Source organism: Lactuca virosa, chromosome 5 (assembly GCF_052849685.1).
Source record: "Lactuca virosa cultivar CGN04683 chromosome 5, Lactuca_virosa_CGN04683_v6, whole genome shotgun sequence".
Lineage (NCBI taxonomy): Eukaryota > Viridiplantae > Streptophyta > Magnoliopsida > Asterales > Asteraceae > Lactuca > Lactuca virosa.
Window position 1 is genome coordinate 369,704,525 of NC_136430.1, and position 19,488 is coordinate 369,724,012.

The 19,488-nt window shown below is 41.0% G+C and overlaps 1 long non-coding RNA gene across 1 annotated transcript; it reads right to left on the reverse strand.

Moving 5' to 3' along the window:
• Positions 1-244: 244 nt before the first annotated feature.
• LOC145116307 (uncharacterized) lies at positions 245-2,961 on the reverse strand. Its single transcript, XR_013711990.1, has 5 exons — positions 2,835-2,961; positions 2,030-2,076; positions 1,208-1,323; positions 635-797; positions 245-544 (listed from the first exon to the last, which is right to left on the reverse strand). It is a non-coding gene; the product is annotated as an uncharacterized LOC145116307 (long non-coding RNA).
• Positions 2,962-19,488: the final 16,527 nt, after the last annotated feature.

The window sequence follows — 19,488 nt, forward strand, 5'->3', positions numbered from 1 at the left end:
TAAAAATATGTATTCTGACATTCTCATAGAATATAACATTCTAAAAAAATGTCATTCTGACAGAATAAATTCGGTCATTATAAAAATATGTTGGAATTAATATTGAATAAGATTTTCAGATTTTTAAAATTAGTAGATCTAATTATTCCTAAATTTCCGAAAATTTCCTTTTTTAAATATAGTTAATTGTCCAGAATACCCTTATGATGAAATTTGTGTGATTAAATTGATTATTTTTAGTTAGTTAATAAATATAGAACTCTTACTTAAATTATCCCAAATGATTGGCTCAGAATCAATTTCATAGGCACACAATACTTAGTAAAACAAAATAACCTAACCCTATATATATATATATATATATATATATATATATATATATATATATATATATATATATATATATATTTGATAAAAGCTCGTGCGGAAGGTTCTCCATAGTTGCCGGTTGTTGTGGTGAAGCTGTTGATGTGATTGGATTTGGAAGGCCTGTCCCATTATTACTAATAAACTTTGAATTTTGAGCAATCTCTTCTTCAAAAACCTGTAGACAATATATATAATAATATATTGCACTTGAAAATATGCTAAGTAATTGTTTTGTTTAAAAGACGAGCAAGAAGATATTACTCACTCTTGAACCGACAACAGAAGCATGGAAGTTATCCCTGTCATCTCCATGTTTACGCCTTTTCATTGAGCAAGTTGTTGTTGATGCTTCAAGCCTTAAAAGAGGAGTTGGTGACTCCTCAATGGTTCTTGAATGCAACAATGCTATCAAGTGTTGGGTTACAGACCTGTAGAAGATATATATATATATATATATATATATATATATATATATATATATATATATATATATAACATGTCAGCAGTCGCAGAACAATTCCAAAGAAAAAGAATGCATACGTTACATATGAAATTAACCACCATATAAAATGAAAAGCAATACCATTTCTGTCCACTTTAACAAATTTTATGCTCTCCTTTTTAAATTAAAATGGCAAGGAATATCAATATAGAAACACTGCCAAGTTTAGTAGATGATTGATGTACGCACCACTTCTAATGGCTCAAAAGCAAGTTTATAGCAGGTGTGTCATGTGAAAACGTATTGCAGCTTATTGAAAAATGAATACACACCTCAAGTTTACAAATGCAGTATGATGTAATAGCAGTGTAGGACTGTAGTAAAAGAAAGACCGACCTAGTAAAGGTCATCTGTTTCAACATTTGTTCAAGCTCTGATATCTCACTGTCAGAAGAAATGCTAGCAAAATTCCCAACATGATGAGTGCATAATTCTGATGCTCCAATTGAATTCTTCATTTCAGGAAACCAAAAGTGTGTTGAGGTTAGAATGGTTACAGAGAATAAAATGGTAGGATGAAGCATTGAGACGAGTACACATTATTAAGCAACTCGTAAATAAAGTACTACAACCAACACTTAAACATTCCCCTCCATTGACTTTTGATACAAGTATGGACTAAAAGATATCAACAGATTAACAGACGAGGTTTAGTAAATAAGTTGTTGCCAACAACATAACAAGTTCTTAGCCACATATTCTAGATGAACTTATTGTCAATATTTATAACTTTATGAGCGGTTCCACTGATAAAAACACTCGCAACTCACAAAAAATAATAAATAATGTTTGTTCATGACTTCTAGTAAAGGGCATCCAAGTTGAACTAATAAGAGGACACCACTTGGTATTAGAAATAATATATAGAAAGCACGATCAAACAGCAACACAAGTCATGAAGAAATATCATAAAACCAAAAGAAAAAAAAAACAAACTATTTCCCACTTAACTGAATTTAGCAAAATTCAAGAGAGAACTTGATTTAAAATTAATATGTAAAAATTAAATGAAGTTCAAAAACATGGAATTAAGCAAAAAATTAAAATGCTATTAGCATTAAGTAATGATAGTACCATTATACAACATTCTAATATGTTAAGCACACAATTAAAATAATTCAGAATGCACGCAAAAGAAGCATGAAGTAAGAAACTTACATTTTGCCCTGCCTCATGAGAAACATTTTGGGGTTCTTCATAAATCCCTGGTCAAATTAGAGATTTTGTAACAGGCATGTACGCAGAAATACAAGTGAAGTAATGCAAAGGATATTTAATATCAATATCTTAAGTTCCATCCATGCAGAAACATTTACAAGACTGACGTTGTCAACTATTACAAGAAAAAAAATGACTTGAAAATGCATATCAATGACAATGAGAGATAATTGGATGCTTAGATTCATAACCTGCTATGAAGACAATGATCCATGCAATGATGAAATGGTTAGTGTAGTCTAATGTAAAGGTTTTACCACATGACAACTATTGATTATATTTAAGATAATTTACTTCTTTTGAGAGTTTGCTTGCAACTGAGCTAAAACTATATGTAACTCTAAATTGACCGATTACTTAGCTTTCTACCTTATTGAAGAAAACCTCTAGCAATAATAAAAATAATAATAAATAATAAATGCAGCGATGAGTAATATTCGACATACAAAAAACAGACATTTCTAAAAATAGGAACTACAATATAATAAAAATTGCAGAACTCATATATCAACCAAAAGCAAACTAGGAATGAATGCGCCAAAGAAAAAAAAAACTAATCAATTGAAAAAGAAAGCCGCAATCATCCAATGAAAACAAAGAAAACCCTAATACAAAGCCAAGAAATTATGATGCCCTACCATAGCCAAAATAAATAGCATCTAAATACAGCCAAATAGGCTTAACGAAGCTCACAGGGGAAATATATAATTGTAATTTGATCTAACTGAGAGCAAAAGTGTTGAACCTGGTCGGAAAGCCCTCTTACGGAACCTTTCTTCGGCTGCGCCGCTTTCGTAAGGAGACATTCCATCTTTCGCCGTCGCCATATGGAAGCTGGAGCTGTCGAGTAGAAAAGTGAAGGTGAAAGTGAAGAGAGGAAAAAAAGGGGATTTTATGTGGGGGATAACGCTACAAGGCCCTTGACTTTAGTAAAATGTAATTGTTTTACCCCAAATGTGATTTTTTTTTGTGGAAAAGCTCAAATATTGAGACTTTTTTCTAGGACTGTGTATAGAACGGCTTGGTTCGGTTATTGATCAAAACGATGCGTAACCATTATAATTGGTTAATGCATTTCGATAGTCATTGGTTACCGATTAATATTGGTTTTGGTTAATGATTTTAGTCGGTTAATGGTTATGGCTAATGGTTAATATCGGTTAACCATAATGATCCAAAATATAAAAGAAACATACCAAATCTCGAATGTTACATGACCTTCAGAAGTACCTGAAACAATAAGCTAAAAACTGTAAGTCAAAGCTTAGTGACTTTCCCCCAAAGTGCCAACACACCACATAACAACAAGCATACAAATATAAGCAGTCATCCTGACTGGACCGCTTCACAGGGCCTACAGCCTATATGGACCACTCTACGAGCCTTCGACATGACTAGACCGCCTCGCAGAGCCTATAGCCTATCCGGACCGCCGGCCTAACTAGACCTCCTCGCAGGGCCTACAACCTATATGGTCGTCCCTGGGTGTCTTGGCCTAACAGCACAAAGCAGGACTGCCTCAACCCAACACAATATGTCGACATATATAACAGACAAACATAAACATAGAACCAACAAATACAGATAATCATACGGTCCTACCAATCAGCAATATGCTAGCATATCATTATCCTATAACCAGGATACAAAATCTAGTGGGCTGGCATTGATGCCTTCGACCCATGGTACAGTGAAGAAAACTCACCTCTCAGTCTGAATGCAAGCGGAATAATTCTCTGTTTTGAAAAATCGGCTCAACGATCACCAAAACCAAGGACCTAATCTCAATTAATCATCTCAAAATACCCAAAATACCCTTAGGTCAAAACTCTAGTCAAAGGTCAGGGTCAACGAGTCAACTCGGTTCACTCAGCTGAGTACACGGGGTGTACTCAGCTCTTATGTTGGGCGTACACAAGCCTGGACCGGGATCGGGCAGTTGACCACGTACGCGCGACGTGCGTTGGGTTACGTACAACGTATGCACCGAAACCCTTTTTCCTCAATAAGAGCTTGATGCATTAAGCTCTCACGTCCCAATTACATATCTAAGGCCAAAATACCATTGAGAGTCATAAACTTTCCAACTTTATGACTTTGCATGCCCATTAAGTGCTTAATACCAACAAACTTAACTTCTTAACGCCTAAAGACGATGATAGAGCATGCATGGGAAAGAACTAAGCATCAAGACCTCATTTTTATGACTCAAGACCCATTATTAGGTATGAAAGAATGAATTATTTGGTTAAGAGCATCCATGCTCAAGAATCACCATAGTTGGGACCAAAAATGTCCTTAATGAAGAAATGGTTAGATCTATAAGAAAAGATGATCAAGCTAGGAGCTTTTACCTCCTGGAGGTTGCTAGCAAGTAGAGACTCCCAAATCCAAGCTTCTTCCAAGCTCCAAGGTCCTTCTACCACCTTCTTCTTCTTCAAGAACACCACCAAAACACACAAATGAGCTCAAAAAGCACTCTTCTCACTTAGGGTTAGCTAGAAGAACGATTTTTAGGTGGAGGCTGATGAGGGTGAAGGTCTTGGGGCCATAAAGAGGATTATATAGCGTGCAAACCCTCAAACTAGGGTTTTGGGTATGAACAGCATATGCGTTGCGTACCTAAGGAGTACGTCGAGTGTACGCGTGCTAGGCCCGCTTCCTTCATGCATGAGTACGCCATGCGTACACCCTGAGTACGCACGGCGTACGAACCAAAAATGCCAACCTTTATAAAATTTAGGGTAAAATATGTACTTTCTCGGAACGGGTGTTACAATTCTCCCCCACTTGAACTTGACTTCGTCCTCAAAGTCAGATGTTGCGAATAACTCAGGATAATGCTCCCACATCTCCGCCTCCGGCTCCCAGGTCCACTCGGAGCCTTTCTGATGTTGTCATTGAATCTTTACCACAAATATCTCCTTGTTGCATATGACCTTCGTCGTTCTCTCCACCACCGCTACCGACATCTCAATATAATTCAGGCACTCATCAACCTGAATATAATCCAAACAGACCACTGCCTCGTCGTTCAACACGCACTTCCACAACTGCGAAACATGGAAAATGTTATGGATCTGACTAAGCTCACTCGGCAAATCCAACTGGTAGGCCACTGTGCCTACCCTGGCAATCACACGAATTGTCCCAATATACCGGAGACCCAACTTTCCCCTCTTCCCGAAGCGTGTCACACCCTTCTAGGGTGAAACCTTCAGTAGCACCATATTGCCGACCTGGAACTCCAACTCTGATCGACGTCGTTCGACATAGATCTTCTGCCGACTCTGAGCTGTCTGCACTATCTGTCTGATCTGTTGGATGAGCTATGTAGTTTGGAGGACTACCTCAGCCCTCATCATGACTCTGTGACCAATCTCCCCCCAAACAAATTGGGGTACGACATCTCCGACCACACATAAGCTCGAAGGGTGGCGCACCAATGCTGGAGTGATAATTGTTTCCGTAGTAGAACTCCTCAAGAGGTAGGTGGGAATCCCAAATCCCACCAAAATCTATGAGACAAGCTCACAACATATCCTCAAGTGTGTAGATGGTCCATTCACTCTGGTCGTCAGTCTGCGGATGATAAGCGGTGTTGAAATGTAGCCTTGTACCCAGTTCCTCGTGGAACTTCTGCCAGAATCGTGAAGTGAATCGAACATCTCGATCTGATATAATGGAAACCGGAACCCCGTGACGAGAAAAAATCTCAAGAACATACACATCGGCCAACTTCTCGGCCGAGGAGCTCTCCCGGATGGCCAAAAAGTGGGCACTCTTGATCAATCGATCCACGATGACCCAAATAGCATCAAAACCCTTGGCAATATTCGGTAGCATGGTGATAAAATCCATGGTGATTTGTTCCCACTACCACATGGGAACTTCCAAAGGTTTCAGCTTTCCATGCAGACTCTGATGCTTGGCCTTGACCATCCTACATGTTAAGCACCTCTCGACGTACCAAGCTATCTCCCTCTTCATACACAGCCACCGGTAACTTAGTCTCAAATCTCGATACATCTTGGTGGCTCCCGGGTGTATTGAAAAGCGATACTTATGTGCATCCTCCAAAACTATATGTCTGACCCCTCCAGAAACCGGAACCCAAACCCGACCACACTGGGTCAATAGTCCCCGACTAGCGGTGACAAATTTGTCGATCTCTCCCCTGATCCTATCATGTTTCCAGTTCCCCTTCTTGGCTCCTTCTGCTTGTTCCCCTATGGTCAAATCCAAAAGTGGAGAATCAATGGATATCCTCAAACACATATCCCCTACTGAAGATCCAACCGACTTGCGGCTCAAAGCATCCGCAACCACATTCGCTTTACCCGGATGGTAAAGGATCTCGCACTCATAATCCTTGACCACGTCAAGCTACCTGCGTTGTCTCATATTTAGGTTTGGCCGGTCCATAAGATATCGCAAACTCTTGTGATCCGTGTAAACGGTACACCGGACGCCATAAAGATAATGTCTCCAAATCTTGAGGGCAAATACCACTGCCCCCAACTCCAGATCATGAGTAGGATATCGTGCCTCATGCCGCTTCAGCTGCCAAGAAGCATACGCAATCACTCGCCCCCTCTGCATAAGAACCGTACCCAAACCAGAGATGGATGCATCAAAAAATACCATGAAATCCTCGACACCCTCCGGAAGGGTCAACACTGGTGCCTCACATAACCTCTGTCGCAATGTATCAAACGTCGTCTACTGCTACGGGCCCCAACGGAAATCTACGCCCTTCCTCGTTAAATGAGTGATGGGTACAACAATCTTGGAGAAATCCTAGATAAATCTCCGATAATATCCTGGTAAACCCAAGAAACTCCTACTCTCTGAGGGGGACTTTGGGACCTCCCACTGCATCACAGCCTCAATCTTGGCCGGATCGACCAGAACCCCATTTTGGTTAACGAGATGCCCCAGGAACGGCACCTCTCGTAACCAAAACTAACACTTCGAGAACTTGGCATACAGCCATTCCCACCTCAATACTCCCAAAATCTCTCGGAGGTGCTCCTCATGTTGTTCTCTGGTCTTGGAATACACCAATATATCATCAATAAAAACAATAACCAATAGATCGAGCATCGACATGCACACCCGATTCATCAAATCCATAAACACCGCAGGTGCATTGGTGAGCCCAAATGGCATCACCATTAACTCATAATGACCACAACGAGTCTGAAATGTTGTCTTCTCCACGTCCTCCTCTCTAATCCTCACCTGATGATACCCCGACCTCAGATCGATCTTGGAGAACTAGGATGCACCCTGCAACTGATCAAAGAGGTCGTCAATCCGTCGAAGGAGATAACGGTTCTTAACCGTCAACTTGTTTAACTCCCGGTAATCAATATACATATGGTTTGAACCATCCTTCTTCTTGACGAACAATATCGATACTCCCCACGACGAACTGTTCGGTCTGATGAACTGCTTGCCTAACAGCTCCTGAAGCTTAGAGAACAACTCCTGTATCTCAGGCGCTGCCAAACGGAATGACGCCTTGGCAATCGGAGCGGCACCTGACACTATGTCAATCCTGAACTCTACCTGCCTCTCTGGGGCACACCAGGTAACCCCTTCAGAAACACCTCAGCAAACTCCCTAACAACTGGCACATCTGAAACCGATGCCTGCTCCCCAACCTAAGTATCAACCATATAGGAAAGATAACCCATACAACCATGATGAAGGTACTGTGGAGCCCTGGCCGCTAAACAAAATCCTGGTCCAATCCTGGTACCCTCTCCATAGATGACCAGTTCTCCCCCACTTGGGGTTTGAACTACCACTCGCTGACCCTCGTAGTCAATCATAGCACCAAAACTGCTAAACCAATCCATCCCTACTATCACGCATACATCCCACATGGGGATACCAGTAACGACGGCTGGCACCGCCCTGACCTCCTTTGCCTTGAGCTGAAAAACGCGACCTCGAGCCCTCGGGGGCTCCGCCCTACCCTGGCACCCATCTGTGATCCTCAAAGTAGATGGAGTTGGAGCCTGTGCCGGTCCTGCAGTGAGCAAAGGACAGTTGGCCTTAATATGGTCAACCTGCTCATAGTGATAACAAATCTTGGTCAGTGTGGGGACCTATTGGAGACAATCCTTGGAATAATACATCTCCTTGCCAAATTTGTGGCACCCAAATGAAGATCGACAAGAACCCTCATGAACCTTGCCACACTTGCCACAAGTGCGGCCCATCTAACTCCCAAATCTCACATCAGCGGCCATGAACCGCTTCACCACATGCTGCGACAGCACCGGAGTCTGCCTCCGCTCCCTCGTCTGGAGCTCCAACTCAATCTCATGTCTCCTAGCGGCCTCCTGTAACTCCACAAGTGTACCATAACGTTGAGTAAACACAAACTGGTGGATGTCCGTCTTGAGAATGCTCAAGTACCGGGTCATCTAAGCTTGTTTATAAGCAGCAAACTCAAGACAAAATAGTGCTCGCTCAGTAAACATCTTGGTGATCTCTGTCACCGACTCAGTCCCCTGCCTCAAGTCCAAATACTCCTGGGCTAATCTCTGCCTCTCAACCAATAGGACATATCTTGTGCGGAACATATCCGAGAACTACTCCTATGATATAGCAACCCTCTGCTCCGGAGTGTAACAGCTAGTAATCAACCTCCACCAATCCTTCGCCCCCGAATTGAGAAGGTTCAGGGTGTACTTAACCTTCTGGTTAGCTAGGTAGGAGCAAGTAAAGAAACATCCATCGACATCGGATAACCACCTCATAGAAATGATAGGATCCTAAACCCCATCGAATACCAGGGGGCTTCATTTTGTAACACCCATAAAAATCATGCCAAGTTTAACACTTTTTCAAATATTTCAAAACCATTAATCATTACAAAACTTGTTTTCAAAATGTATAATATCAGAGTATCCCAGAAACATAAACATAAATATGAGGAGCTGTACGATCACGCCTTTGCCTTCCCGCGATCACCTGATGTACCTGAAACAATAAACTGAAACTGTAAGCCCGAGGCTTAGTGAGTTCCCCCAAAATACCGATACACTACATATAACACATATACAAATAACAGCATGTACTGGGTCCATAGCTTTACAGACTGGATTACCCCTGGGCCCACAGTGTGAGTCTGGATTGCCTTCCGGGCCCACAGCTCACATCTGGATTGCCACCGAGCCCACAGTACGAGTCTGGTATGCCCCACCTGGCCCTCAGCTCGTATCTGGAATGCTTCCGAGCCCAAAGTACGAGTCTAGCATGCCCCACCTGGCCCTCAGCTCCTATCTGGAATGCTCTCGGGTTTGTTGGTTACCGCACGGAGCAGCATCACATCAACCCACCCCACATAATATGTCGACATACAACACAACTAATGTGCATACAAGTAATCACATAATAATACAGGTAGTCCTACAAATTTACCTAACTGGCATAAAAACTAGCATGCAACACCAACTCATACTCAACATACTACCAACTGCTAGGATATTATATCCAATGGGTCAGCCTTGGTGTCTTAGACCCCTTAGTATAGTGAGGTAACCCACCTCGCAAAAAGTGTTGAAGTACTGAAAACCTCTAATCGTTGTCTCATCGGAAATCCCGAACTATCACATAATAAATACCAAGTCAATATACAACATAACAGTCTTGACTAAGGGTCCACACAATCCATCATGACCATTCTCTTTGTTGGGCCAAGGACCAATGCCAAGTCAATAACCTTGAAAGTCCTTATGTAAAGCCCATTATTGGCCTAATTTACCAAATTGGGCCCAACTCCCTAATTGGGCCTAATTCCAAGATCCATTATCAAAACTTGGCCCAAAACATCATATTCATAAAGTCCAGTAAAGGACCAAATCCAACTAGTCCATAAACAGCCTAAAACCCGAAGCCCAAATGTCAAAAACCCAACAGAGGACGTACGCGGGGCGTACTCCTCTGGTACGCTGGGCGTACTCGTTCTGATGTTGACCACCATCGGGGTGGTTGACCCAGTATGCTGAGCGTACTGGATTTACGCTGGGCGTACGTAGTGGTTTGCCAAAATCTTAATAAGTGCTTAATGGCTTAAGCATTTAAGCCCAAACTTCAGATCCAGTGACCAAATGTGCCTAGGACCCATAAAGTCACGAACTTTATCACTTTGGACGTCCAGAAAGCTCTTAATACTTGGTCTTAATCCATTAAGACCTTCCTACTCCATACATGGGACATCTTAAGCCATCGGGACCTCATTTTTATCACTCAAAACCCCTTCAAGAGTCTAGAAGGACAGTTCATTTCGTCCAAATCACATCATGCACCATCTTGGGACTTTTTGGGACAAGAAATGGTTCTTTAAACCAAAAATTGCAAGATCTATACATATATGCATAAAGTTTGAAGCTTTTTACCTTCTGGAGCTTCTAGGGCACAAACCAACTTCAGATCTACAAGCTTGATCTTCTTTTCCAACTCCTTGATGCAACACCTTCTTCTTAAAACACTCAAGAAACACTCAATAAGCTCACACACTCAAGGAAATGGCTAGGGTTTGGGGAAAACGACTCTAAGCAGTGGAGGCTGAGGTAAGGGAGGGTTATGTGCTCATAATGTTGCTTATATAGCCCCCAAACCCTAAATATTAGGGTTTCATCCTGACATAAGTACGCCCAGCGTACTCTTATGTACGCTCAGCGTACTCCTCCTTGACCCAAGGTTGCAACCTTGGCCCTTATACTTATCTTGGCTCCACACTTCCAACCCCAAGGACTATAAATAACAAAACTTGGGATGTTACACATTTTGTCAAAGTCCTGATACTGGAAGGCTCGCTCTCCACGAACCCCAGCGGCCGCAACGACCGTGGTAGCTATAGCAACAGCAACCTCAGTAACTTCAGCGTAACGGTCATCAAAGTACTCAATCATGGCGGTCTTGATAGACCCAAACAGATCCGGTATCTACCCCCGGATAACAGTCAAAACCTCAGAAGAAATCAATGGCCTAATCTCATCCTCAGTCAAACCCGACCTATCCTGGCAACTCGATCCAGCTCCTGACTCGAAACTCCTCGTGACCACCATACGGAAAATAAACCACAAAATATCAGATGAGGCGCATATCATACCATATTAGCCATTCTAAACATCAAAGCCCTAGGGGTTGTGACTTCCCTGCTACGCGTACAGGTCATGTGCTTCTAATAGTATGGGCTCATAATACCTTCCACACATACCCGTATTTGTCTCAGAAGATCATCACAATGACCCTAACAGCACACACTAGAATACACATACATTCTATTCTCACGCCCTAGAGAAAGGCTAGACATTCCTCAACTGGCCGGTTGCTCACACATAACCCATCAATGAAACTTCCCCCAACCCTGCAGCACTCATGTATGTTAATCATACATATATAACACTGGATCCTATAGACAGTCGAATACTTGATTCTACCCTAAGCCCTTCATCAAACAAGAATAGGAAATAAGGCTAAACCAAACATTTTCAAGCTATAAAATTTTAGTTATGTACAACTATGATGCATACACTAAGCAACTACAGTAATGATGTCAATTCCATTAAAGAAAGAATCCTAGGCTATCAGGCATCACTTATCAGACAACTCTATCATGCAATTCCTGAAGATCCCTAGCCTACCACTAGCATGTTGTTCTAACATAAACATAATAATCAAATAAAAGTGTGGGTAACTTGGGGTATACTTTCTTGCTCCGGCTGATCATACACATCGCATCCTTACTTGTTTGAATGCAAGAGAAATAATTCTTTGTTCCAAAAAATCGGCTCAACGATCACTTAACCAAAACCATGGACCTAATCTTAATTAATCAGCTCAAAATACTCAAAATATCCCTTCGTCAAACTTGGTCAAAACTCTGGTCAAAGGTCAACGTCAACGAGTCAACTCTGTCCACTCAGCTAAGTACGCGGGGCGTACTCAGCTCATACGTTGGGGGTACACAAGCCTTTACCGGGATCGGGGAGTTGACCCCGTACGCGTGACGTACGTTGGGTTAAACACGACGTACGCACTGAAACCCTTTTTCCTCAATAAGAGCTTAATGCATTAAGCCCTCACGTCCCAATTGCAGATGCAAGGCCAAAATACCATTGAGAGTCATAAAGTTTCAAACTTTATGACTTTGCATGTAACGTCCACAAAATTCATGAAAAAATTAAACTTTAAAAAACCAATCCACAAATCATCATTGTTTACAATTTAGTTTTCAAAACATGTTTAACATCAGAGTTTTCCCAAAATCATAAATCAAAAAACGAGGAGGTGCACGTTCACGCCTTTTCCTTACCACGATCATCCGAAGTACCTGAAACATAATCCAAAACTGTAAACCCAAAGCTTAGTGAGTTCCATCAAAGTACCAACACAACACATAATCATAATAATAACAACAACCAACATGCATACAGAGCACCAATAATCTTGAGATACTCAATTGCATTTTGAACCTACAAATGGGAAATAATAAGTATGATATTTTTTTCCCTTTTATATATAGATAAACCCATTGAAAAATGAGCTAGCGAATTATTGCTAATAACTCTGGTGATTGAAGAGCTTTAGATCAGAATTCAGAAAAACTTCCAACTTTTAAAGTTTTTATTTGAAGACAAAGTGACTGAAGAGGTGTTCTCAGTATTTCTGGAAACTGATATTTTGCAAAGCATTGAAGACACATCAAGGGTATAAATGGTAACATTCTCCTGGCTGAACACACCCTGCTCGACCTCGCCTATGTTAATCATATCAAAAACAATATAATCGAATGATATAGAAAATATAAAATTACCAAAATACCCTACTCAAGAAACTCATTTGTTTAGCAGAATCTTTTGATATCCAAGTAGGAAGGAGACAATGGGTATTATTCAAAGCATCATATGATGTTTCTTTGGCTTTTCCATAATCAATAACAAAAACAACATCGTCTATTGTGATACTTGTTTTAGCCATATTTGTAACAAAAACTATCTTTCTCACCCCATTTTTTGTCTTTTCAAATATTTGTCTCTACATGAAGAAGATAAAATAAATAAATATTAAAAAAGTTTAGTTTTTTTTTTCAAATAATGATATTAGTCTCTACCTATATTAATTTGACCCTAGGGCCATGAAATAAAAGCGATAAAACTAGATTTGAATCCCTCAAAGGATGATTTGCTTGTAAATTTTCCTTCAAAGCACTTATGTCATCCCACACAATCAAAAACACCAAAACTACCCCTTTCTTTTCACTCCCACGTATACTCAATAGTAGAAACTCAATGAAATTAAATCTGATGCATTCATACAATCAGGATTCCAACACGACATAAAATCTCGTGTCTGTGGATTATAGCCTCTAAAGTTAGTATGCCCAAGTGCCTCCTCAACAGCTAAGGTAATTTGGCTTTTCCTTTTTCTTATAAACTGTTTATTTGATTTCCATGTTCTTTCTTTACCATAATCACCGATTTGATTTTTTGATATCAATATGTATGCGGTTGTTTCCACAACATCTTCAAGAAAATAAGAGTGCACAAGGTGCATAAAACCCTACAAGATTTTAAAAAAACATTATATATGCACTATAATCTCATATTATATCATCAGTAAGCAATTTCAACATGTCCAGAAGCATATAGACATGAGCCTACTATAAGGCTCTTGCACTATCAAAACAAACAATTTAATATTTATTAGCCCAATTCGAAATTTAAAAATTCAAATTAGCATACGAACATTTATTCTCTTCTCCAAATGTTAGAAAGATGAAATTTTCAAGAATATCATACCACCCATTTTACTCCAAGCAAGTGACTGGAAAGCACACCAATGAGATTATATTCAAGAAAAAATAGAGATCATATAGAGTTCCCAGAAATCAAAATCATCAATCGAGGAAGTGTACGGTCACGCCTTTGCCTTCATGCGGTCATCCGATGAACCTGAAACAATAAACTGAAACTGTAAGCTCGAAGGCTTACTGAGTTACCCCTTAAATACCAACGTCATACCGATATAACCATAACATATAACATATAAGTAAACAGAACAACCATGCATCTCGAGTCTACAATGTGACTGGTCCACCCGCACCGGGCCTTCAGTCCACCTAGTCCACTCTCTGAGTCTACAGTATGCATAATGAGCCTTCAGCCTGATTGGACCGCCTCGCAGGGCCTCCAACCTATCTGGACCGCTCCCGAGCCTTCAGCATGACTGGACCACCTCGCAAGGCTTACAGCCTATCCGGACCGCTTGCCGGTTATGTTGTCCTACAGCACAAAGCAGGACCGCCTCAACCCAACCCCCAACCAAACGAACATGTGAACATAAATATCATACGCTAACTCATATCATATAACATTCAAACTGATCTAACAGATCACTAATCATAGCAACATCCTGCACAAATATCATACGCTATCTCATATCATATAACAGTCAAACTGATCTAACAGATCACTAATCATAGCAACATCCCAATAACCGGGATACAGACCTAACCGGTCACTAACATAGCCTCATTCTATAACCATGACACCGACCTAACCAGGTCACTAAGCATAAGCATATCACCATCCTAACTACCAGGATGTAAATCAATAAAAGCATATCATGCAATAAACCCGAAAACAAATCCGATAAGGGCCGACATTGGTGCCTTAGACCCTGTTGATATAGTGAGGATAACTCACCTTGTAATGCCGAACTGAACCACGAAATCGCACTCCCGAAACACTGCCCCAAACTCCAACACCTATAACCACCAATGATCCATACTTATAAATTTCCAACTTCCCAAAATGCCCCAGAAATCAAATAGACAACCCTTGGCCAAAGTCAAAGTCAACGATGAAGGCCAACAATCCATGTTGAACCGACTCGTCAAGTGCAGTCACTAACTCGTCGAGTCCTTCCAGAACTCAAGTAGTCATGAAAACCCCCCACTGACTCGTCGAGTTTCCCTGTAACTCGTTGAGTCCAAACGTGTCCAAATTTCGGGGAAAACCCAAGTTGACTCGCCGAGCCCACGACAATCTTCATCGGACTCGTCGAGTTGACCATGCAGATGCTTTTTAAGCCATTTTAAGGTTCCAAACTCCAGATCCAGCTCCCCAATGCATGTTTATCATGTAAAGTTGCAAACTTTACGTGCAGGCAAGGCTCTAAAGTCTTATAATGTCAAAACCAAGCTTGAAATGGAGTTTCACACTTAAGGAGAGGTTCATACTTGCTAAAGCTGAGAGCTTTATGGACTTAGAGACCAAAGAGAGTTCAGATCTGAAGTTACAACTTCAGATCTTAGCTCATACCCAAGAATAGCTTCTTATTATGCTAGAAAGGCCCTAATCGTTAACCAAATGAGATCTAGAATGAAATGAGGTCAAGGTAACGACTTGATACCTTCCAAAAGATGCTAACTGAGGAAGATATCAGATCCCCACACATTCCTTGCTTCTAGCCATTTTCTCTCCAAGCTCTTCTTACAAAGATCCACCTTCCAAAGCTTAAAACACCCAATAATGAACCACACACACGGATTAGGGTTTGCTAGACTCTCAAGAGGCTGTAAGGGGGCTGAAGGAGGCTTATGATCCTTTAATTAGGGTGCAAAAACCCAAAAATTAGGGTTTCATCCTTCAGATCCTACTCGTCGAGTCCTATCTTGGACTCGGCGAGTAGGTCACTTAAACACGTGGCCTATACTGCTCCTACTCAACGAGTCATGGCATCCAACTCGTCGAGTAGACCTTGCAACTTATGAAAATCAAAACCATAAAATTATCACCTGAGATTCGGGGCGTTACAATTCTCCCCCGCTTGGACTAGACTTCGTCCTCGAAGTCTGCTGCGGTGAATTGATGGGTTTTGATCATTCTAACACTCCTATGGTGTACATGCAACCTTAGAAACCTTGGATCTATGTTTTCTCTAAAATACATGCAAATAAGAATTTTTCCAAGGTTTTCATCCTAACTAGCATGGCATGGGGAACTTGAATCATAAAAGACTAGTAGAATGACATACCTTTTACTTGTGGTTGATTACTTGGAGTTTGAGAGCCTAGCACCAATAATGTGGATGCCTCAAATGGAATCACAAATCACCACACAACTTGGGAAAACTTGAGAGAGTAGTATAGCACACTAGAAATCGGCCCACCCTTGTATTTCCTCACACACTAGTGTCATTTCATGTGCCAATGACCTCTTTATATAGTGTGGTGGATTAGGGTTACATCCATGTAAACCCTAATACCCATGACCTTCCATTTCCATAAGATCCATGGGTTAAAGCTCCATGGACTTCCATACAAGCCTAGCCCATTCTAAATAAGCATTGGCCCACTCTATATATATACATAAGAGTCCATATTTAATTAGGTACTTTTGATCACTAATTAATTCCAAATTAATTCTACATCAATATTAATTAAATAATATGATTTCATATTCATATATTATAACTTATAATATATTAACAAATCATAATTATACTATTCTCAAAAGACTATCCAAATTGTTATGGTGAAGTGCAATCCAAATGGACCATGTCGGGTCGGGTCAAGTATATACCAAATGAAGTTATGGACTTTTCCACCTTATCCAACATGAACAACCATGGATAGTGCTCCCGCATTTCCGCCTCCGGTTCCCACGTCTACTCGGATCCTTTCCGATGTTGCTAATGGTTTCCCTACATAGTTCAAGCGCTCTCCGACCTGAACGTCACCCAGCGATACAACCGTCTACTCATCCAGTATGCGCCTTCATAGCTTAACATACTCACTTACACCGAGCCTTCGGTATGACTGGACCGCCCACTCGGGGCCTACAGTCTCCCCGGACCGCTCGTCGAGCGCTTGGCCCGACTGGGCCGCCCTGCTAGGCCCTCGATCAATCTAGACCGCTATGGTCCGCTAACATACTTCCCCAGTCCTACTCTTCTACTGAACCCCTGTGCCTACGACTTTCTGTTAGCCCGCACCGGATATCTTGGCCTACTGCATTGAGCAGGACCGCCTCACCCCGATCAAGCACACCATGTCATCTAATAGACCATCATGATAAGATATCCACATAACACCAATAATAATCTACCATGTCTCCCCTTGTCGCCCACTAAATCCATAGAATACAGTCCCGCAAGCGATTACCACCAACAACATACCTACTACTACCGGTCAACCAGTACGACACTCATATCTAGCCCATATCACCCTTCGGGTTGGAATACCAATATGCCAAATCCACTTGATCATAGGGTCCGGTCATCCTCGGGATGGAATGTCCTAGATTGGGATACCAACATGTCGAATCAGTTCAACTATCGAGTTGAAATTCTCAAGGTTTGTTAGCCTACCGCCTCAACCCTACCCAAATATAATGTGTCGCCATAGACGATCAGGAGAAAGACCCAACCCGAACGCGCTCCTACAAAAGACATAATCAACACAATCTCTATGCCCACAGCCTATGACTGTAATACCCTTACATGGTCCTCAAAATAGGTCTGGATTGCCTCTGAGCCCACAGCACGAGTGTGGTATACCCACTCCGGCCCTCAGCTCATGACTGGAATGCTCCCGATAACCTATCGATACTACTGTCGTCACTTCAGTTGTCCCAATGCTCCATCCTGGAGATTCTCACCTCCTCCATTGCCCAAAAGGGCCTCAACAATCTCCTTCACAACACCAACAAACGTCACAGTACTGAAACCTCACCCCACACTATCCTCTTGTAAAACAAGTTGCTACCCCATAACACACACATATATATATATATATATATATATATATATATATATATATATATATATATATATATATATATATATATATATATATATATATATATATATATATATATATATACTCAGAACCTGATCATATAAATAACAAAACCCACACAATGTCTTCAGCATACTCCATCACCATGCTCAATACCCGCACATAGATCTACAAACACATATAAAGTCTTTTCGTACACCTGAAAACCCAAGTCGTCAATACCGCCCTAAACACAGAAACTGTCCGAAATAGTAGGCTGCCTTCTGGTTGCTTCCGAAGTCCACTGAGACCTCCCCAGTCCCAACTTATCTGGAATACCGAAGTCATGTCTGGTTGCTGAGCCATTAGTAATCTCACAGTCGCCCCACGCGACTCCCGAAGGAAACTATGACAACCCGTAAATTTCTATCTTGTAAAGTCAATCCAATCAACCAAAAGTCAGGCTTATTTCTATTACCTTTTAGCCTTGTTAAGGGTCATTTTAATGAGTTCTAAGCCCAGTACACTTTTGGATTGGATGTTGAGAAGTGTTAGCTTATGATTAGAGGAATGAAATAGATCCGGAAAATCCATCAAAGGGTCTTCACGACCGTGAACCCAAGAGTGGCCGTGAACCCCTCCCATATATATACCTTTCTTCCATTTATTCCTTATTTCTCAACCCTTGGCCGCAAACACTCCATTCTCTCTCAAGTATCATAGTTCAAGAACACCATCATTCACTCCTAAACACCCCTTTCCTTTGATACTTCATAGAAGCTTACTAGGATCTTCAAACACTCACCAAAACACCTAGATCTTCAAGTGTTCTTCACCTTTGGGCCGTGAACCCTTCAAAATTAGGCCATGAACACCAAGTGGGCCGTGAACACCAAGTGGGTCGTGAACCACTCATCAAGTTGGGCCGTGAACCATTCATCCATTTGGGTCGTTAACTCCATTGGCTTGTGAACCATCCTTCCTTTGGACCATGAACATCCAATCAACCTCCTATCTTGTTTCCAACACTTCTTTGGTGAGTTATCCTTGCATCCTAGGTTGTTTCCCAATCCTTTGTAGTTAGATTTGCTAATTTCATGCATATATGTATCAATATATGTCATTTAGGACTCGTTTGTGTCTCGGGACTTCATTCGTGGAACTTCTCATCCTTACGCGAATCTTCAATTGAATCACCCACATAAGGTGAGTTCATACCCCTATAATCAATCTTTTAAATGTTTTAAATGCTTTTAAGGGGGGAATACAAGTTGAACACAATGATAATTATGTAAATGTTTATCTGTGATAACCATCACATTAAAGGATTTCTTAAGCTTTTATAAGTGATCAAAAATCATTTCAAAAACTCTTTTAAGTTATGTTACTTTGTTGTTTATAAAACTCTGTTTTTAAAGTACAATCATAACTCAGTAGATAATCGAGTCTTTTTTACAAATCAGGGACAGTTCAAAACAAACATACTAGTAAACTATGATAGGTATAGTTTAGGAGTTCAGAACATACAATAACAAGAACTGAAAGGAACATACGATAACAAGAACAAAATAACATATATGTGAGACTACTT